Source organism: Dermacentor albipictus, chromosome 6 (genome assembly GCF_038994185.2).
Source record: "Dermacentor albipictus isolate Rhodes 1998 colony chromosome 6, USDA_Dalb.pri_finalv2, whole genome shotgun sequence".
NCBI classification, from domain to species: Eukaryota; Metazoa; Arthropoda; class Arachnida; order Ixodida; family Ixodidae; genus Dermacentor; species Dermacentor albipictus.
The window spans coordinates 21,609,848-21,632,866 of record NC_091826.1 but is presented as its reverse complement, the minus strand read 5'-3'; the positions used below and the strand labels follow the sequence as shown (position 1 = coordinate 21,632,866).

The 23,019-nt window shown below is 47.4% G+C and overlaps 1 protein-coding gene and 1 pseudogene across 2 annotated transcripts in view; both read right to left on the bottom strand.

The window, feature by feature from the left end:
• Positions 1-23,019, bottom strand: part of LOC139060840 (mucin-2-like) — a 125,794-nt gene that overhangs the window by 47,914 nt on the left and 54,861 nt on the right. The gene's annotated exons all lie outside the window — the stretch shown is intronic.
• On the bottom strand, positions 4,842-5,020 carry LOC139047152 (U2 spliceosomal RNA; annotated as a pseudogene).

The window sequence follows — 23,019 nt, the reverse complement described above, 5'->3', positions numbered from 1 at the left end:
CATCGAAATACGGCCACCACGACAGAGTTGTAACCGTGACAATGTGTTCAGGAGGAGAACTTCATACCCACTCAGACACAATAATAAGGGCTAGCCTTGTCTTCGTATAAGAGTACCCGTATTTTTTCTGTAGCGCTGCAGGTTACTTCTTCATTCGTGAAACGGACAGAAGCTATCTATAAACCTGACGCTTGCAGGGTGCCACGTTCTAAAATAAAGAGGGCGCAGTGAGCCGTACACCGCAGCATCTATTCATTCATTTCTTTTGTATTCATAACAAAATAATGCAATATGTTTCTGCATACGACCTGTAGCCAATGATAGAAGATAATCTTGGGAAATGTTGAGCAAGAATGAGGGTGATTGTTTGACTCCTGCGCGAAAACTCAAATTTCTGACCTTTTGCGTTTTTCTCAAATTTTGCTTCCACAATAAAAAAAATAACGTTACACAGGAGAAACAAGATACTTTGCCGCGCATTTAACACGTAGCAAAATAACCAATGAAAAAAATACCGACGATTACGTTACTTCCTAATGCGAAATTTGAGCGCAGCAAATAAGCTGTTTCACCTTTTCGATAGATTGAGGCAAAGAAATCGAGCAACACATGTATGCGCTATCACAGAATTTTTTTTTATTTTTCACACGTATTCCTTTAACAAAGACTCCACTAACAGTTCTTGACAGTCATGAAGGAAGCTTTGTGGTCGGAGAAATATGCTGATATATGTTCGACTTGGTACACCAATGCTTGATTCTCAAAGACGAGATCTATACAAGTGCCTCGCGAGGTTGTCACAGCCGTGGGACGCGTTACGAGCGAGAGGAACGGGATGTTCTCCCGCATTCTCCCACAACCCGAGACTCGCAGGAAGAGGGGGAGGGGGGCGGCGTGTACACCCAGCGGCAAACGATGGGGGCAGAAGCGCGCGCAGCAAGCGGACAACACGATAAAGGGAGGAGGGAAGAGATAGCAGCGACTGACTGATGCCGCTGACGCCGATAGTGAGTCAACCCCTATCCGCCACACAAGAACAGGGGAGGGGGGGACCCTTTCCTCCTCTTTCTGCATGGCGGCGACGGTGTTCTATGCAGTCACGTTATCTTGAATCTCTAGCGGCGTCAGCGGCATCCAGCGGTATCAGTCGGTCGCTGCTAGCGCTGGGGGGATGAAAGGGGGGCGGAGCTGGTTACGAGGCCGACGACAACGACGACGCGAAACCCAGGAACGGACGCCAAAGAGCTGCGCTCTAAAAGAAAGCGTGAGGAAAACTACGTTACAAGGCACTAAATGATTACCACATGCATGGTGGCTACTTTCTAGCACCTTGTTACGAAGTTTGACTTTTCTTGTTTGTATTGTGTGCTTGCGCAAAACAATTAAATTTATTTAATTACGATAGCAATTATACGGACACTCCCCGCAAATTTCCGCCGTCGGCGTCGCTGTGGTGTTCTGCATGAAGTTCGCATGCTGCATGCCGTATGCATGCTATAGGTGTGAGGGAGAACATGCGTGCCAACGTGCCATAAAAGCACTTTTGAACTTTTTAAGTGAGACTGGTCTCGACGATCGCCTTTAGAAGCTGTGAGACGTGCAGTCAGTACGAAATGTGTTAGCGCAGTAACTTTTTGGGACAATATTACTTTTTTTATGGACAAGATTACCCTTGCGTGTATGCGTCTTCAGTGTGCGCCCGCATATTGGACAACGTGCACATAGTATCTCATTGTACCATATCATAATCACCCGCCACCTACCTTTCCCTGTATTTCCCACTTCCCTTTTCCCCAGTGAGGAGTATATAGCAGGCTAGAGACACGCTCTCCAGGCCGACCTCTCCTCCTTTCTCTTCATTAAAATCTACTCCTCCTCCTCCTGCGAAGGTGGGCCGAGGAGGATGGCGGCTAGTGGTGGCGGCGTCTTCTCGCGCGCTCAAGGTAGGAAGGTGGGTAGTGGAGAGATGCGTGCGCGCTGGGAGGGGGGGGGGGAGCGTAGCGCGCGTCTGCGCTTCTACACCGGCCGTGGCTGCGCTTCGGAGCGTCTGTGCGCGGCAGCAGGCGCGTCCTATTATGCGAAGCATACTAGCCGCGCAACCACGCTCTTCCTTGCTGCGCCGCGCGCGGCCGCGTAGCTACCATATGACGTCATAACAGCTGCAAAAGCGGAGGCTCAACTCGTGCGCTCGCTTGCGGACGCGTAGCTACATAGCCGGGTCTCAGCTCGTGCGCTCGCCTGCATGAGTTGTTTCTTCGTCTAGCCGAACCAAATATAGCCAAGCAACAGCACTTCACCAGGCTAAACAGTGGTTCAACAACTAAAATAAAGGCTAGTATGCTTCGCATCCTGGGCTTAACCTTAGCTAAGCCACAGCCATTTTTTGGAGCTAATCTGCGGTGTGTTCGAAGGTTACGCGACCCGAGGTAGCTGATGGCTTCGTGCACGCTTTGTTCTCGCGCGCTTAGTTTGCGTTGAAGCGGGATGCGGCCAGAAGGGAAATTCGCGCGCCACGGTTGCCGCTCTTCACCACGCTGGCGTTCTGACAGCGAGTTTCCGCAGTCATCGAGCGAGATGTGTTCATGTTTGACTGTGCACTTACGATATACCACGCTTTCTAATGTACTTATTAAGAGAATGTTTACAGCGGTTCGTGCAGCTGATAAAACTACTAACATTACAGCATATCGCAGTCTAATAATTTGTTATCGCAATCAATGCTTCGCCTTTCGGGCGAAAGTGAGACTTGTTTTTATTTCAAATAAAGAAAGCTGTGTGAAAAGCAAAAAAAAGGTATGAAAGCATATAAATTTTTATTGTTTTTGTTTTTTTAGACTCTGTCAAAGTTGTAACATCGTGCGCTTAGTAAACGGCATTTTCCCCTTTGTCTCAGTTAAGATACTTTAAGGCTGAAACAAAGACCTGCACTGAAAAAGTAAGCTCGGTCCGGTATATGGAGAGATAATCCTGTCAAATGAACATTCACTTGAAATTTAAAAAAATATAACTGTCGGTACCTTCGTGTGACTGCCCTTGTCTGAACACACCCACACGCGCCACCAGAACAGTCTGAAGCGCTCTGGGCCAAATGTACCGCCACATTCAGATGACACTGACGTCTGTTTCGCAAGCAATCATGCGCTTTCGCGTGTGCGCCACCGCAACCCCTCCGAATGTAGTATCGGGCTTCTTGATACGTGCGAATAAAATCACATTACAAGCACCGGCCATGTAAACAATTGTGTAAGCCACTAAGTACTGGGTATGAACCTTTGCAACAAAGCTCTCTCTCTCCCTTCCCCATCTTTCATCGACCCCATCCATCTCCCATGTGTAGGGTAGCAAACCGGTTAAGCTAAACTGGTTAACCTCCCTGCCTTTCTTTCTTGACTTTTTCCTTCCTTGTCGCTAGCGATGAGGGTCTGTGCAATGCGCCTCCAATACACACAAGAGTGGTTAAATGGAACAAACTGTTCTCTTGTGAGGCCCGTTTAGGATATGTCTGTCTCTACTACAGGCAGTTAAATTCGAAAGCGAACAAAAATTAAAAAGAAAAATAATTAAAGCATCACACCTTGTACGCACAAGTGTTTGAAAACAAGACGTGGTCTGGCTCCGTAACTGACTGCTAAGGTGACACTATAGCCACAAAGCTCAAGCGTCCCTAAATACGTCGAAGTGACGTAATAGGCACTAAAGAAATGTGACAAAAGACGGTCAGTCCACGTGACACAACGCGTCCTTTGGTTCACGTATCTTTGCTGCCCGATACTCCTTATTCACGTGCCTCTGCGGCTACATGCCAGTACTCATAAAAAGCTGAGTCATCTCCTGTGGCCGCAACACGTACAAGGCAACTTAATACCCGTCGGTAGGATATGTGGGCTATGTAGACAATGCACAGAGACAATACGACAAGTCACCTGGTAGTGTGATGATCACGTTCCGGTAGCAGCTCGGGTTGTAGATTTTGTTTTAACGGCACAAGCGTTATCGAATCTCCGCAGAGCAGCAATGCTTGCTTGGGTGTTATTCGGTGTGAAAAAATAACGAGGGCTTCATTTGTTCAGAGTGATACTTTTTTTTAATCATGGTATAGCTTGAGTATTCCTCCTGCTGCTTATATTTGCGCTACCAATTATTAGCAATTGCGGGGAAATTCTGTTCACTGTATTTCGAGCCGAGTTACCTGTATCTGATACGTGTACGCTTCTGCTACAACGATTGTACTCATTTATTTATTCGGCCAGGCTAGTATTTGTATCTCACTAAAATTTGTAGATTACAGGCGCAAGTTGGAATCGGTTGGAGCAGGACATGCATAATTGGAGATCGCACGGAGAGGCCTTCGTCCTGCAGTGGACATAAAATAGGTTGATAATGATGATGAGGACGACAACGAGGTACAGGCCTCGTCAAGTCGTATCATCCGGCGTTTAGACTGCACCATAGACAACTGTAACTGTTGTTGCTGAACGAAGGTTTACATTAACAATCGCTTTGCCACCATAAACGTTCGACGCATCTTCTGCTTTTTCTGTTGTGTGTGTTATTCATGAAGCACAGAACTACACGCACACCTCTCTATACGCATCGTGCAATTAAATTGAATATAGAAGGCCGTCACTACACGGAGATGGCTGCCGCTCTTTTGCAGGGACAGCTGTTAAGTATAACTCTTACAGGCATCAGTGGGCCTCGCTACAGGTGCCATTATCACACTTCTCCGGCATAAATACCTAAGAAAGGAAATGCTGTGTGTACCCAAAGTCATCGGGGACGTTCTTACAGCGAAGCTGTTTATGGCTAGGGTTCTGTGCACTTTTCTTCTGCGTGTGAAAAAACCGTGGGACGATCCCGGAGATAGTGCAATACCGGGCAGCCCCGTGGGGTAGGTGAAGCAGGCTTTAAGCACTACGCCAACTTGCAAATTAAGTTTAATATATTGGGCGCAAATAGAACCCGTATCAGATATTAAGCTAAGAAGAAAAGGTATTACACTTTGACCCGCGTCGGCCATGTTTACATTGGCACCTTTCTTTCTTTGTCGGCGTTCCAAGCGCTTGCGTATCTACTTTCCTTTCCTTCCACTCTTCCGTGGTGGCGGTGACATCGATATGTCACGCGTGTCTAGTTTCCTCCGACTCCTCGCGGCGGCGGTCCCATCGTTCACGCGAACGTATATAAAAATCACGGTGAGTTCGCACCTTCGTTCAAAATTCCGTGTCACCTCTGTGTCGTGCGCTAAGCAGCTTCGCTGGTCATTCACCTTCACAGGGTGGAGTGGCTCAGGACATTGGAAAAAGTCTTTTTTTTTTCTGCAAGAGGCTCCAATGGCCCTCTGAGAGGAAAAGCCGCCAGTCGTATGTAGCAGCGAAACGGCACCTAAATTCCCATTGGCTGAGACGCCACGTCACGAGAGCGCCTCGACGGAGCAGAGCAGACGAAACGGCTTTGAGAGAGGGGAGAGGGCAATGTGCGTCGCCACGTCACCTCGACGAAGCAGATACGGCTACGCGATGCCGCGGTACGAGACGGGTTGTCGTCGGCGAGACAGTCGCGTGACGCGCGTGCGCGGGCGCAGCCGTCTCGAGCTCGGAAGCCAGAGCGCGGTCCGTATCTCTCTCTCTCTCTCTCACACACATGCTCTCTCTCTCTCTCCCGACCTCACTGGGCTTAGCTGCTGCGCGCGCCTTCCGAACTGGGCGGCCGCTGCTCCTTCCTCGATCTCTCGTAGCGCAGGGCGTCGGTGGCATGAGGCGTTGGCACCGCAGGCTGGTGCTGCTTGCTGGCTCGGGTATAGCACGCGTACAACTATGGTGCATTAATGGCGGCGCAAAACTCTAAAGACTGCTCAGCGGCGTTCAATTGGACAATAATGCTTTTGCATTCACAAATCACAAAAAATGCTTAGGTGTCTTTGGATTTTTTTCTCCCGTAGTTCTTGTTTTGTGACGATCCGTTCATTTTTTGAGGGCCCTATTTTGTAACGGTCCCTTTCATTTTGCATGGTGTCTGATTTGTAACAATCCATTTCATTTTTTTTTACTTTCACTCGTCACACCTCGCAGCCGACTTCGGCGATAACGGCGGCGTGCCAGTGTCAATGCCAACGATTGAGCGCCGGGAAAACAGTGAAATGGGTGGTTACGAAACACCTGAAAAATGAAACGGATCTTTAAAAAATGTGGCCGCATGCAACAATCGATCACGGCATCGCGACTTGTCAGTTGTCGTACCATCGTGGGTGTCGTATTCGTTGTCACGCTGTAATTGTCATCATCCTGCCGTTATATCATCTATATTGTTATCGTCATTGCCTTCGTCAGACCACTTAACCGCCGTCTCTTGAGTGATTCTTGGCCAGCCGCAAACATTTTAGTCAAGTGTTGAAAAGAAAAACTGAAGGGTGCAATTCCCGTAAAATAAAAGATAACAGCCAATGTTCTGTTATAGTAAACGGATAGAGACATCCACTTGTGCCCGCAGAAGTTTGAATTTTAAGGAATAGCATAGAAAGCAAGCGCCTAGGAGTATCATACCAATATATCAGTTTCAGTCCGTCGAGGCTGCCGTCTTAAGATCGTCTTCCGATACATTTTTTTTTCATTCCTAAACGGACAAACAAAGGCTTCAAATTTAATCAGCCATTTATTCCGTCTACACGGGTGCCTGTCAGTTTAAATGCTATTTGTGTGACAACATGTTTATGGTCTTGTTATTTTTCGTTGTATAGTTCTTGTCGTCAATGTTAGAAAGTGATCAATGTTGATGATTACATGTGTTTTTTTTCTTGCAGTAATATTTCTTTCATCAATGTTACAATGGCACTTAGTGCATGGATATTGAATAGGTAACGTTCTTAAATACTCTCTTTCTCTCTCTCTCTTCTAATTCATGTCATGCTCCACTGAAAACCTGTGAAATGTGTGCATAAAGCAATAAATGGGTTGCTGCAGTTCTCTCCCCCCCCCCCCCTTTCTTTTTTGCAGCTTCTGCGTTTAAGTCGAGCCGATGACGGAGTTACAGGAATAGCTACAGTTCTTTGGAGGAATACGGCGGCATTGATGACATGATAACCGGCATCGCAATAAATATATGGTGCGTTAGGCCTGTGCGTGCGGTAACTTGTATCGGCAGATAGTGCCTTCTCCTCCTTTTTTTTTTTCTCACTTTGGTGCATCGAAGCAAATGATCTTGTGTCTCACATCTTCGTAAACGCTACGAAATTCAGCGCACCCTTCTGCTCAGACAAGCCAGCCTCCTCGCCGGCAAGTGAGGCGTCGTACGTCTGGCCCACCACGTCACAGAATGCGGTTCGCACAAATAGACAGCATCGACGCGAACAACACGGACGACTCCCGTCAAAATGCAGAGCGCGCAAAACAGTCAGACCGGCACACGGAGACGCACAACTCGAATTTCAAGCGCCCACGCCTTCTCTTGCGCTACGATGACACAGAAGGTGCAGGATGACCAGAAATGGGCTCAAATAAACTGAGTACGCAGCAAGAGGTCACCGCACCGACAACCTTGTGACGTCACCTAATGCTCCCTCACTCCGGTGTGTAGTTGAGTGGTGAAAAATGGTTGCAAGTCCAACTTCGTTATTATTATTATTATTATTATTATTATTATTATTATTATTATTATTATTATTATTATTATTATTATTATTATTATTATTATTATTATTATTATTATTATTATTATTATTATTTTGCTGTTCTTCTTGCGGTTGTAAAGATAAACACCCTACATAGAGAGGTCGCAAATGCACACCCCAACAAATCACACACATGGTTAGGAGCACTATGTACAGACGAGAGTTGCACCCTGTGGTTGAGAAATATTCTAGCACAGCTTTGCGAGTCTCGTATCGAGTGGACGTTGGTCGGAAATGAGAAAATATTAAGCGCAGTACCGTAACGTTCAAGCTGGTGGAACGTGCTACGAAGAATGAAACCCATCTTTATTATACTACGCATAATTTTTACCGATGTAAACGTTTTCAACCACAACGCCGAGCAAAAGTCTCATGGCATCAGCCGAGGACGACTGCCAAACATACCTTGCAGACGCGAGGAGCTAAAGTGTAATTCGCACGTCTATGCAGCCAACTCCATGGACGGAAACCTGCTTAAACACAGAAACCTGCGCATAGCATGTAATTAGAGAGAACCCGCAGGCTCAGAACTTATTCACACATGGTATACACATGCGAGCGCACGCACACACGCGCACACAACACACATACACACACGCACACGCACATGCAGTAGACGACAACACTTCATTTTGCAGAGTTCCTTCCAAGTGGTTGTCGCGCTCCTTAAGAGTCCGTTCGCCGCCTCAGGTCGCACGCGGTGGCGGTTTCTTTGATCTCATCTTGAGCGGTATCATCTCTTTTCTGCTACTTCGTTTCTTTTTCGTATTTTACTTCTTTTGTTTGTTTGTTTGTTTGTTTGTTTGTTTGTTCTTTTCTTTCTTCACGCATGGCTGCTGTCTGCAAATGGCTTTCGTTGCAGACGAAGGCAAGTGAAGTGCCATGAACTTGAAAATTACTAAGTCACCGTGTAATTTAGAAGCCCGGAAACCAAAGGCTATAAAAATGACCACCGCGTCATTAAGCGTCTTGGAATGAGCTATTTCAATGAACACAATTATGCGAAGTTTAAGCAAGTAATTAAGCCCACTTCACTGCCCCGGCCCTTTCAGTCTTCGAAGACTCTTCTCCTATACAGTAACCGTTCACGTGTTCCTTAGCACAAAAAAAGAAATGAAAGAGATAGAGAGAGAAAACTGACAGCACCATTCCCTTATATAAAACGCCAAGTGCACAGCAAGCACTATCACGACTGCGTGCCTTATTTACGGCGGAAACATTGCATCTTATTTAATAAAATTATTCGAGGTCTTTAGTTTAACATTGCACATATTAGATGCTCGCTCGCGCCAGGCGCCTCCGGACACGATGTGCTCAAAACAGTAAAAGCGATGCCAATAAAACCCAACACAAAAGCTTTTTCTTATACTTCGTGAAAACACTCTGTAAGTGAACATTTAAGGACGATAAAGGGCTGTTCATTTCCTGGACGACAAGCTACGTATTGCTCAGAAAACGTGAAATAGTCGAATACGCATGCGTCGATTACGGAGATCTGGCATTGCACTGTGGTACATTACAACTCAGTTCCAGAAAGACCTACCTGAAATCCCTCACAAAATTGAGTTTCTGTCGGACCCCATATTTATTTATTTATTTTTTTATTTATTTACAATACTGCTACTCTCATTTGAGAGCGTGGCAGTTGGGCGATACAGTATACATGTATATGAGTAGGCATTTAGGCAGAACAGTTAATTGAAAAAGGAAGAAAAAGGAAAACAATTGCCCAAGGATGGTAATATAAGAAAGAAGCTGAGTTTAGAAACAAAAATGCAAGTTTTCACATGACAGTTAATTAACATGATACTGGCAGTTAAGAACACGTAACTAGTTATACATAAAATAGGAGCGAACTGAAAGATAACGCTTAACGCGTGAAGAAATTTTAAAGTTGTGTGAAGGGATACGCTTAAAACACACTTTGAGAGCGAGAAGACACGAATGGAAAAAAAAAACATGATATATAAAAAAAACATATGACATGATCGTGGTCCTGAGTCTCTACAGCATCTAGGAAAGCCAGAATGTCTGTCCGGCACGTTGATGTCAACGTCCTAACGGTCAGAAAGAACTTTACAGAGTATATTGTTTATGAGCGAGAAGCGTATCGCGCACTTATCAGAACTTCCTGTATGGATCGATCAGCTGGCTAATATAGAAAAGTTCTGATTCCCCATATTGGCCTCCGCGTAGCTTGGCCTTTGAATCTTCGCCCATTGTCCGTGAGCGTATTGTGAAGATTGAAACGAGCGAGAAAGATTCATAAATCCCTTTCGTTCATTTTTTTTGTCTTTTTGGTGAACCCGAAACCATTGAACATTGGCTTATAAGTTTCAAGACGCAATTTTTCTTGGGCGTAGACGAACTCTTCAAAAACTTCTTCATTGAAATCCTGACTTCGTGTGACACCTGGCGCCAACAATTGTTGTGACAATGTATTACTTCATATGTTTTTTTTTATTAACTCATGGGAACGCATAGCGTGTTGGAAACATGTTTGACCGTAACGACGAATCTATGATACCCACAGCAAGGCATTTCAGTCAAATGATCGACCAATTTAAGGATGTATATAATCTGACTGAATTTAGGGCTGAGTGGTATTCTACATCCTTAGCCATCGCAGCAGAGGGCGACGAGGCCACTGTTGCGGTTTTTGAGGGAGACAGAATTCGGCAAGCGGCTGTAGCCTGAACAGATGTTGATAGTGCTGCAAGGTGTCATTGTGCTATGCGATGACAGTATTCGGTGACAGTGACCGATTGTGATTGTGTGTCTATGCTCCTTTTGTTCTTTATCTCTACTTTGTTTCCACTTTACCTCCCCCTCCCCTCTCTCCCCAGCGTAGGGTAGCAAACTGGATCTTTTTCTCTGGTTAACCTCCCTGCCTTCCTCCCCTCTCTCTCTCTCTCTCTCTCTCTCTCTCTCTCGTTTAGTGTTTTCTGTAAACTGCGCCCAGCGCCTGAGCAGCACGACCCGGCGATTAATGTCAAGTTTTATGAAGCTGTTTCTGTGAGTCAGTGTGGCCATGCAGAGACAGACACTCGTTAGCTCTGTTGTCGATTAATGCCGCCCGCAAGAGTTTGTCGCCAGTGGCGGAACAAAGGGATGTCACCGTAGCCAACGTTTCCGCAAGGGGACTTCTCTGCACCCTGACTGAGTCGAGTCACCCTTGTCGGAACGTTGACTTCGGTGACAGTCCTTGTTCTTCCATTGCTGTTCGCTTGAAGCCTCCACTATCCTGTGAACATCTTTTGTCCGCAGGAATTGTGGGTCCTTTGCAATTAACATCCTCCTCCTACACCCCCCCCCCCCCCCAAGAAAAATATAGTAAAGGTAGTAGCGGCGTATTCGTCTGAACACTTTTGCTTGAAATCCACGGATCAGAGTTTCGATCACACGGTGACCTACTCGGACATTATTATTATTCCTTTGATATCCTTCAGCAATTCAACCAAAGCGTGACAAATGAGAGAAAACTATCGACTCATTTCAAGCTCTTAACGGTTTTTCACAATAAATAAAGGTTGAGTGTTTATTTGATACCCGTTCAGGTCACTTATATATAACTCCGAATATTCCTGACGTAGCCCTACGAAGAAAAGAGACAAACGAGTCAGGCGAGAAACAATTACGAAACATAAATGCAGCCGTCCGGCTATGAGACAGTGAGGCAGCTTCGCATGTATTTCTACCGTTTGGGGTTCTTTAAGTGGATACTAAACAATGGTAATAAATAAGGCTGCATCAGTAAACTACGTTTCAGCAATAGCAAAACAGTCACTACTGTACTATGAGAGGGGGCTTCGTAAACCAGGGAAGACTCGGTAACCAACAGACGGGTGGCGACGCCACCGTGAAGTTGCCGTACCAGCTCGCTCTCTGACGTCACGGGCTTTCGCAGCGTTTACACGCCGGTTTCGTTGCGGGTTTATTCGTGAATAAAGAATACGATACATTCCATAGAAATTGATGTCAGCTGAGCAAGTTCGGAGGACTTCTCCAGCCCCGAAACGACCCGAATACGAAAAAGAAATAGTAGATTTAAAATCGATGACGTAACACATGGTTTAGCACGTTAACGAACTCCACATGGGTGACCTAAATTAATCTGGAGCCATTCACTGCACGGAGTATCCCACAGCCCACAAGCTGCTTTGAGGCGTGAAAGCGTGTGGATTGATTTGCAATGATTTTTTTGCTACGGTGTTAATAACGCGCGAAACAAGGCGAAGTGAGACCAGGACAAGAAGTGAGACAAGTACAGGAAAGTTGTCTTGCCTGTCTAGAACCGACTAGCCCAGCAATAAGTGTAGATAATTTTTGTACACTCCGTCCTCTGCAGAAACGTGATCGTTGCTACCGGGAGTCCAACTCGGGACCCCGCTCTCAGCAGTGTGATTGTCAGGCAAGTTATTCCGGAATCCCCCACTACCACGTGCCTCATAATGGGATCTTGGTTTTGGCACGTAAAACCCGATAATTTAATTTAATTTTAAATTGTCACATAGGCTATGACTGACTACGCTGGATGCTCATGCATATGTGCGCGTGCAAGCTGGGAACGTTTTCTTCTCTCCACCTTCTCATCTTGCACTTCCCCCTTTCCACCTTCCCCAGGGCAGGGTAACCAACCGAGCTCAGCCTGAGTAACCTCCTGCCTTTCCTTTATCGCTTCTCCCTCCCTCCCTCCCTCCCTCGCTCCCTCCCTCCCTCCCTCCCTCCCTCCCTCCCTCCCTCCCTCCCTCTCTCTCTCTCCCTCCCTCCATCCCTCCCTCCCTCCCCCCTTTCTCTCTCTCTCTCATATAGCAACTGCGCCACCACGACGGGTCACGCGCGAGAAAAGTGGAGAGGATGCGGCGAGAGAGGCGTTTCTCTCCCGTTTGAGGCCGTCGTCACGTCCCGTCTGTCGCAGCCGCAGTTTCCGACTGGAATCGTTCCTTTCATCGAGAAAGGAAGCCGCCGCCGCCGCCGTCTCGGCGGTCAGACAAGGACAGGCGCCGTGCAGGATACTTTTTTTTCCTTCTTCCCATTTATTTCTTTCTCGGGCAAAATAAAAAATAGGGACAAATGCAGCAACAGCCTACAGAGATCTCTATTCCTGGGTCGCGGCGGATAGAGCTCCGCCGGAAGCAACACAGAAAAGCCTCTGTACATTTCGACACATCGGCCCGCAGTGTCTGTCAAGACAATTTGGACGACGCGAAAGGCTCGTGTCAGCTGGCGGGACCGGGAGACGACACGTATTCCCGTAAGTCTTCCCGGGCACCGGCTACGCCCGGATGTGACAGGCCAACATTTATTGCTTACTTTCTCTTTAGAGCCGACATAACGGGATGAGAACGGTTTTAGTATGCTCTGTTTACGTAAATTATGAATGAAGTGGAATGCAACAAAGAAAGATGAGAGCGTACACGCACGTATACAGGCACTGTCACAGATGTTCCAGAGAGAAAGAGACAGAGAGAGAGAGAGTGAGACAAGAAATTTTTTCAAGGATTTACCGACTTCAAAAATTTCTCTCAACTCATTTACTGCGACAGTAACATACCCTCACAGTGGACACCGCAACCTTGTCAAGAACTTCCTTGTGATGCGCTTTGCATAGCTGTCACCCTTTACAGCATAGTTGACTCCCGATGATTCAAACCTTGCGGGACTGCAAGATTAGGTTGAATTAGCCCAAAGATCGAATTAAGAAACGGCGGCAAATTAAACGAATTTCATTTTTGTTTCTATTGCTTCAAGTAGTTTGTACTGTATGTTTGCTTCTTGCTCTTGAAACATTGCTCAATCATGGAGCTGCTCTAGTCATGTTGTCAACCTGATCCGGTGTGCAGGCTTTAAGACTTTTCTCCCACCTTCGCTATTAGCGCCGCAAGTAGGATTTCTTATTGCGTTGTAGTTCTGGCTGGTCTGTTTCCCGCTGACATTTTCCTAACATCTTGAAGATCTTCTTTCTTGACCTCGATGGACAGTGCCCTGTAATTGCCAGGCGACGCCAAGCTGAACGGACGAAGCGGGCTGCTGGGGGGGGGGGGGGGGTGCGGAGGAGAGGGGTGACACAACACAAACCTAGCGGGAACGGATGGCTTCAAGACGCAAGGAGCATCGACCACTGAATGATAAAAGTAAAACAACTTCACGTATAGGAAAGCGGGAGCGCCATCTGCTGAATTTATTGTGTTTTCAGGGTTTTAGTAACCGCTGTGTGAATGAGGAGACGACCCGAAGAGGTCAAATTAACCGAAGCGACATGCTTTCAAATTCAAACTAAACGAGTTTTCCTTTCATCGCGATATGTAATCGTAATTTCTCGCTGGATCATTTCAGTGCCTTTGAATTAAACGAAAACTTGAATTAAACAGAGGTAGAATCAACGGGAGCCAACTGCATATCCAAAATAAATGCACAGAGACTACTGTTCTCAGAGTCTACGTGGTGTTCAATGCCATGCAGACTATACCACCCTGTTACGTGGGGAAGGGGGAAAGAAAGATCAGAAGTAATTAGTAGAGTCAATGAGCGAAAACTCCGAGATGAATATTCAACCCCGTACACAGTCACAAGCACTCAACTACAGCCCAGTTGCCTTCAAGAAGCGCAGTAGCGCTTTGGTGGTTTTGCGCATACTGGATTTCTTATGCCAGGATATTTTCTTCCGAGAATGGTCTTTCGTTTAAGCGGCTGACAGAGAGAGAGGTAATCAGAGAATGGCAAGGAGATTAACTAGGCTGAGCTTGGTAGGCCATACTGTGCTGGGGAAGCAGGAAGGTGACTAAAAGATTAGAAGGAAGAGAGAAGTTGACACTTTGCACTGCTCACACATAATCAAGAGCTAATCATTGAGTCACTCAAAAGCAGTGATAGAGGCTGCTGCATTCGAAAAATCGTAGGAGCACTTTTGTGGCTTTATGTATCGCACACACAAAAGGCCATAGTCCCAAGACCTTATCTTCCGTTAGAGAGAAAGAGACAGAGATAGAGAGAGAGAATGATGAATGAAAGGTATGGAGGTTAACCAGGACTGAGCCCGGTTGGCTACCCTACACTGGGGAAAGGGAAAGGGGGACGGAAATTATCTTCCGTGAAAGGCCTGCCATCTAAGTGTCCTGATGCAGTCCGAAGGGCAATCCTTTCACGACAATGAGCGGCTGAGGCAAGCACGCAGAGCATACCGTCGAGACTCGAAGCTTTGACAGAGGCAAAGACTGTGCTTTTACTTCCGGCTTAGTTTGCCCTTCTAGAGCGGAAGCACGCACGGTGTTCTAAATTGGGAAATATGCAGGAAAAGAGGAATGGAAGTGGGAGACATGGCAACTTGCCGCAGGTGGGAGACGAACCCACAACCACGCACGACGCGTGGGACGCTCTGCCCATTGTGCTACAACGGCGGCTGTTTCCTCGTCCGCTTCCTCGGATATTTATTTAACATGAACTAAACCTATTCCTTACAGCGTTAGCCAGCGCATCTGCATGGCGATAGCGGTGCCGGACGTGGAACTCTTTCGCGGCTATGTTTGATGCATGCACACACAAATGCTCTAAAACTAGACGGTGGGACAGCCGTCGCCGTAGCTCAGTTGGAAGGGCATTGCAAGTGTCGTGCGTAGGTCGTGGGTTCGGCTGCCGACCGTTTGCAACTTGGCTTTTATTCAGCTTCTAGTGCCATTTTCTTTAATTATTACTGCTACTTTTCCATGAACAAACATGTATCTCACCATCTGTTATCCTTGGTTTCATTGCCTGTTGACCTCGTGTGGCCCGGAATAATGCAACGATTCTATCTTAATTATTTTCCTTTTTGCGCTTCGTCAGTGGCTCATTTAAGCGGCGTTCGATCGACGTCATCATCGGGATCGGCCGGCCGTGAGCGATTGAGGAAAAAAAAAATAAGAAGGAATAGAATCGAGTCAATGGAACCATTACGTTACACCGGCCGTGGTTACCTACAACAGGTGGTTGTGCGCCCGCATAACACGTACTCTTGACTTCGCTCTATCTCTGCCTGCTGCATGCGGTGTTGTCCTGCATTCTTTGGAAGCGCCATAAGAGGTGTGCCCTTCCCGCCACCGTGTTCGTCGCCCGTTTAATAGTTTATGGGCTCATTGAAGAGTTCACGAAACATATGTGATATTCTTGATGATGTAAGTGACCCCAGCAAAGTAGTCCTTAATATCCACGCGCACCCTACAACATGTTCCCCGTGCGGCGCAACAGAATGACGCAAAGCAAATCGTCACGTTCAGAAAACGACATACGAATTGCCGGATTTACCGAAGTCTACAGACCTGAGAAGAGAGAAAGAAGTTTAATGACACGAAATGCCGAGAGGTCGGCCTGAGGTATATTCCTCTAGCCAGCTACTCGGCATTGGGGGAAGGGGAAGAGGGAAAGAAAGAGGGAAGAAAGAGGTGCATGGTGGGTGACGATGACGATAGAAGGAAGATGTAGAACATATGGCAAGCAGTTTGGCATGCTCAAAGTCTGCAGTCCAGGCCCGTAATTTTTAAAAAGTTCAGTAATGCCTTGATGGCCTTGAAACTAGACTGAGCGTCTGGCCAAGAGCCTAAAATAACATCCTCCGACAACGGTGCGCTGTCGAGACGCGTAAGGTCCTTGACCAACCTATCACGCTCTTCCACAAACTTAGGGCAGTCACAAAGCACATGACCTATAGTCTCAGTCACATTGCACACCTCACACTGTGGAGACTCGGTGCGTCGCATGAGGTGCACGTATCCGCGCGTAAACGCTACCCCCAGCCTTAGTCTGTGCAGAAGACTGGCACAGCTTCGTTGAATTTTTGGTGGTAGCCTAAAATTCATGGTGGGGTCCAATCTCTGGAGTCGTCTGTGGCGACTATCCGGATTGTCCCAGTGCTTTGCTGTCAATTTTCGGATGACACTGGAGAGGAGACAGTTGGCGTCCGCTCTTGAAAAAGGAATTGAAAGCAGCGACTCTCGTTCTTCGAGTGCTTTCTTCGCTTCGGCGTCGGCCAGTTCATTGCCCTGTATACGACAGTGACCTGAATGACCAGTTGTGGTGTCGATGTGCACCTCCGAATGAGGAGACCCTTTCGTGCTCCCTTCTTTCCTTCTTTTTCTCTTTCTTTCTTACTTTCTTTCTTTCTTTCTTTGTTTCTTTCTTTCTTCCTTTATTTTCCTCCTTTCCCCTCCGTCCCCTCTGCCTAGGGTGACAAATCGGAGGCACGTCTGGTTGACCCCTCTGCCTTTCCTTTCTCTTCCATCCCTCTCTCCGGACGCCGCGGGAGTTTGCGTCACACCTTGGACCACCGCGCGTGAGGATAGCCGCGAAAAACAGGCCCTTGGGTGCAAACGGCTGCGCGGAAGAAGGCGTTGACGCGCCTCACGCTCGAGTATTCGCGGTGTTGCTGCAAGAACGGTGCGACCGCGCAGACCGAGCAGCTGCGTTCCTCCAGCTTCGCGGCCGGGGTCTGGCACGCCCGCCATCGCCGCCAGCGCGGTGGAAGGAATACGCTACGTGGTTTCGAGAACGGGCTCGGGTGCCGTGGGGGTGCGCGGCGGAGGGGCCGAAGGAAAGGGCTCTTGCTTTTGGCAAAGGGTTATACGGCAAGCACGCGAGGAGAAGTCGAGGGAAGAAGAAGAAGGTTGCGAAGGTATACACACGCGAGCCGTAAAGTGGCGCGGGCAGCTGTTTTCCCAAGTCGTCTCGTTAATTGCCCTGCACGGGCCCGGATGGAGGCAGGCAGCGACAAACCTCATAGTGAGCTCGCCGGCATTTCGAGGTGAGGGAGCGCACACGTATATAGGCGAGAATCTCGCGCGTTTGCGACACGCTTGCTCTTCGCTTTACGTCTACCGTGCGTATGTATACGTTTGTGCGGACAAGCTGCCGTGGGTGACGTCACGAAAGCGCGATGGAGCTGCCGTCACATTCACCTGCGGGCCGAATCAATTTTTTGTTTACACCTCGAGCTGCATGCACCGTATACCCGCGCTAACTCAAACTCAGCCATCAACGCTTCAGTCAGCACTCTTGGCGTTTCTATGGAATAGAAACGTTTAACAGCTGCGATTTTCTTTTTCTTTCTGGTATACGTACTCTTTCTTTCTTCTTCTTCTCCAGCCACCTACTTTACACTATTATTCATGTTGAAGTTTTGTTTGCGTTTCATGCTACATTCATATATGTTGCGAAATACCATCGCTGAATCTATGATTTTGCTTGCTTCTATATGTAGTTCTTTTTTCCAGTGACCTACTATGTAATTATCATGTTGAGGTTGTAGTACATATCATGTAATATGTTTCTCATCCTGTATTTATTCCCGCATCATTTCAAATGCCAATCATTTCAAAACATTCAGCGCCACATCTGTTCAACAGTGTGCTTATGAACAAGAAGGTGTTATTTCCTTTCCGCGGTCTACGAACTAGCGTTTATGCCAGTGTACTCAAACAATAGACAATAAAACACGGCTTCATAGACTGGCGAGACATTTCGCATTTTTTTCAGCCCCCCTCCCCCCCCTCTTCCATTCCTCAATAGAAAAAAACAAACTTCCCACGCTCTGTGAGAATAGATTTAAGCGAAGCTTTCGTTGACGTTTGTGAATAACGCTGTTCGTGCTTAGCGATCATTTGGAAGTAGACCACATGACTCAGTTGAACACATTATTACTGGCAACCGCCTCGCTCAACATGAGCTTCGTAATACAGTAAACATACCGCAGTAAGAATAAAGTGCAATTCGAGACAGGACAAGCGCTGACGGCATGTCTCGACTTGTTCTTTATCCTCTTATGATCGACCTGTCAAGTGTGAGAGACATTCAAGTGTATTTTCCCGTGACAAGATGATTTGCCTTGTCCCAAGAAAACGCTGTTACGGTAAGCCCGGACATCGACCTGTTAAGTGTGAGAAGCGTTCAAGCGGGCGTCCCCATGTCCACGCAATTGCCCTCTTCTCCAAAACAGCGTCACCCCTTTTATTCCCCGAGCTGACACAAAGTAAAGGACTAAGAGGAGACAAACCGAAGGGCAGGAGGTCGTTGACGACAGAACCTGACGAAAGCACAAATACTTCCACAGGTTCCCCAAGACAACAGCGAGGAACACAATACCGCAAGGGGTTGCTTAAGTACGTCCTGGCTCCCGTGTTAATCAGAGCCGCTCGAGAGGCGGGAGAGTCACAAGATGTACCAATGAAGTGAATACATTCTTTTCTACCTTTTTTCATCTTCCTGACGCCAGGCTTCGTCGTCGTTTCGCGATTCTTGCGGTGAAGACCCACCTCACCCGGTCGTGATCGCATCAGTCCTTACTGCGCTGTTTTCTGCATTACGATGGATAACCAAAACACCCAAACCAAACACCCAAACCCAAACATAAACTCTCGCTCGACCATGCGTATGCCATGCATGACGACGATGGAAACTCCACGACGGAATGAAAAGTACTGTACGATGACGATGGCATGACGACAATTACTTGATGACACTGGAATAACTGCGTCAATATTACAGCGACGGAACGACCACGACTACCCGCCGTGGTTGCTTAGTGGCTTTGGTATTGGAGTGCTAAGCACGAGGTCGCGGGATCGAATCCCGGCCACGGCTGCCGCATTTCGGTGGGGGCGAAATGCGAAAACACCCGTTAACTCAGATATAGGTACACGTTAAAGGAAGCCCAGGTGGTTCCAAATTATTCCGTAGTCCCCCACTACGGTGAGCCTCATGATCAGATCGCGGTTTTGGCACGTAAAACCCCAAAATTTATGTTTCTTTTACGACCACGACGTCATAACGATGACTTCATGACGTCAGTGGCATGACGACTAGGGATGACGACGATGTTGGGACAGCAAAGTGAGGCAGATGCTGGAATGATGCTGATAATATCATGACGACGACATGATGATAATGGGATGCTCATGCGGACTACTCTATGACGACAATGGAATTACTAAGGTGTAACGACGACGGCCGCGTTCCGACAAAAGCATAACGACGATGGAATGATCACGGCAGCATAACGGCGACTCTGTGACAACAAAATGATGACAAAGGGACGATGATGACGACAATGGCTTGTAGATGGAGGGTTGAGGACAGTGATCTGACAAGGCAGTGACCGCGAGAAAGACGGAGGCAGGATGACGATGACTTGACAAAACACCCGAGGTCACTTAAGCGAAAGCATTAAGGTCCAATTGAACACCGCAGAGCGGTCCTTCAGCTTTTGCCCTGCGAGTAATGTACCATAGCGGTACGTGCTGCCCGAGCCAGCAAGCAGCAGCAGCCTGCGGTGCCAACGCCGCGTGCCACCGACGTCCTGCGCGACGAGAGACCGAGGAAGCAGCAGCGGTCACCAAGGCCAGCAGGCGCGCAGCAGCTAAGCCCAGTGGGGTTGAGAGAGATGTAGATAGGGGACCGCATGCCGGCTTCCGAGAGCGAGGGTGACGTGGCGTCGCGGCTACACCCTCTCCCCTCACGCAACACCTGGTGCACTAATGAAACAGCAGGTATTCCCTTTCGTCCGCTCTGCTCCACCGAGGTGCGTTCGTGACGTGGCGTCGCAGCAGCCAATGGTAATTTAGGTGCCGTTTCGCTGTTCCAGACGACAGACGGCTTTTCCGCTCAAAGGGCCATTTGGCGCTTTCGCATCAAAAAAGAATGACAATTGCATGAAAGTGATAAAATGACATAATGATATAACGGCGATGGCATGACGGGAGGGCGCGTTGGTGTTAGAGCTCACGCCTGCGCTTACGTGCATCACATGCCGCCACGGGCCGCCACGACTCACGCTATATTCGGTGATAGTTTGCACTGTGTCAGCTACCGGTCAATCGTGCAAGTCTGTACATATCCAGCAGCGAGCAGGGATGACACTGCTGCGACGACGATGGAATGACAACAGAGGTGCGTCCACGCTATAGGATGACAACGACAGTATGTCGACGACGGCGTGGAAAAGTTGCACGAATTATCAGAAGTAGGGGTATTGAACACACCTGTGCGGCTTCTGTGTGTGAACTATTCGTGAAGACAGCAGCGGTCATGCAGCAGCAGAAATGTTGAAGGAAGGAAGTGGATGTCCAGCGAAGCTGTTGCAAAACCACCCCTACAACTGCTGAGGGGGGGGGGGGGGTATGCAATGCTTTATTGATGGTTCGGATGCTTGTTTAGAGCTTGTTCTTCTTTAAACGTATGCTGTTCCGTCTGCTGTATGAGCGATATCAATGAATGTATATGCACTATTAGTTTCACTTTGCTGAGCGCTTGTAGACTGTGCCTTACGGGCGTATGACCCACTGCATTGTTTGCTTGCTTACGGGGGTATGTGTATGCGCGCGAAAGACTGACACTGGCAGCTGCCTTAAGGCATTCAGACAGCAGACCACTATCGGAGCACTTCTTACTAGGCGCATGGCCGGAGAGCTGGCAGACGATAGAGACAGTGCGTGCTTTTTTCACGTTTCTTAGGCGACATGGGCTTGGACTCGCGCTTGTGGTCACGTAGCACTTATGCCACGTGTTCTTTCATCTCGTTTCTCCCATCCTCATCCCCCATTGTGACCCTCCTTCGTCTCCTCTTCCCCTTCCCTTGCCCAGAGTAGAAGGCCAGATGCTCCAATCTCCGGCGGATATCTCTGCCTTTTCCAGCCAATAAAATTCTCCTACGGGGGTACGATCCACTGCTTACGTTGTACGAGCCATTGCACTTTTGCTTGCTTACGGGGATATGAGCCCACGCTGATGATGAGAGATGCTTGTTTTGAGATTGTTCTTTATTGAAACGTACGCTGTTCTGTACGTTGTATGCGTGATCCTAATGAATGTGTGCACTGTTCGCTTCACTTTGCTGAGTGCTTGTAGACTATGCATTATGAGAAGGATGAGCCATGGCTGATGATGACAATTTCTGCTCACGGACGAACACGAAAAATGCCGACCAGCGAGAGGCTGACAGCTTCGGTGTAAAATAATTCTGCCGAGACCATCGGTGATGATTGTCAACGTAACCGAATAAGCGAAGGCTTCAAAAAAACTATTCGCTTGATTAAAGTAATGGTGAGCTAGGCGGAGTATATTTGTTGCAATGATGATATTTAGATGGTATTTGTTGTTTATTCACGTAATTCCGGGGAGAACAAAGCCGTTGAGCAGTAGTACACTTGTATCAATAATTTGGGTGGAGAGCACATGCGTTTCAAGAGCTATAACAGTTGGCTTTCAGCTACAGACGTGGCCATCAGCGCGTTTGTATTGGAGGGGAAAGTCCAATCTCTGACTACCGGCCCCCGACCACAAAAGCGGGCGATAGTCAACGAAGGCCATTCTCTTTGAAACCTGAGGAAAGACTGAGATGACGGCGCCATAAACGTCTGTTTCCTATGTTTTGGAAACTGCAGGGATCCTTTTTAACCCATGCTTACGCTACTCGACTTGCATTGCCTCAGGTAAAATAATGTAAGTGATAAGCAGGGCCAAGTTATAGATCTACTACGTCCGTTTCCTAAGCTTCGTTTCCATGTACAGTGTATGCGGATCAGGAGCTGTCAACAGATCAGATTATCTCGATGGGTGCATTTGCATGTTTCGTCGATCTTTAGAGGTTTGTACACTCTCAGTTTTGCTCCCTTTAGGTTTTCGCTACGACTGGAAAATTTGAGCAATTTTTTTTTCACTTTCATAAATGGAACAGCGTTTAGTAGAATAAACCTTTTTTTTTTGCATTTTAGATACACGTCACAGTAAACATATGTAAACATATTTCAGCGCAACAGGCACCAATCACAGGTGCAGTGTTTTGCATACCTGTACTTTTACCTCAAAGATTGGTTCACACACCTTTACCTGGAGTCGTGTTGCTGTATGTGGCACGATATCCCGCATACTTAGACATGGCTTCAGGTTAAACTATGTGGAATAATGTTCCGCATATATGTACAAGAATGTGGAACATTTATATCATTTAGGAAGAAAGAAAGTAATTGTCACTAATTACGTCATGAAACGCGTAGACACATGTATGAGTCGCTGTCGATAGCCAAAGCATCGTAAGCACATAAGCATGGGCACACCAGAAAGACCCATTTAAACGCATCTGCAACGACTTAATAACTGGACCAATAAATCGCGAATCTCCCCTTTACTGACATAACTTCTCTTGCCAGTTTTATTGCGCAAGAACAATGTTATGAGGACTCTTTCATAACCATGCCACGGCAGTTATACGCTTTTTTTGAGTTATGTCGAAACGTGATCGGAGCAGGCAGCCAATAATTTAGAGTATCTGCAACAGGTGAACTAGACAATACAATTCGAACGTGTCAACGGCGCTTCAAAAACGCTTGCAT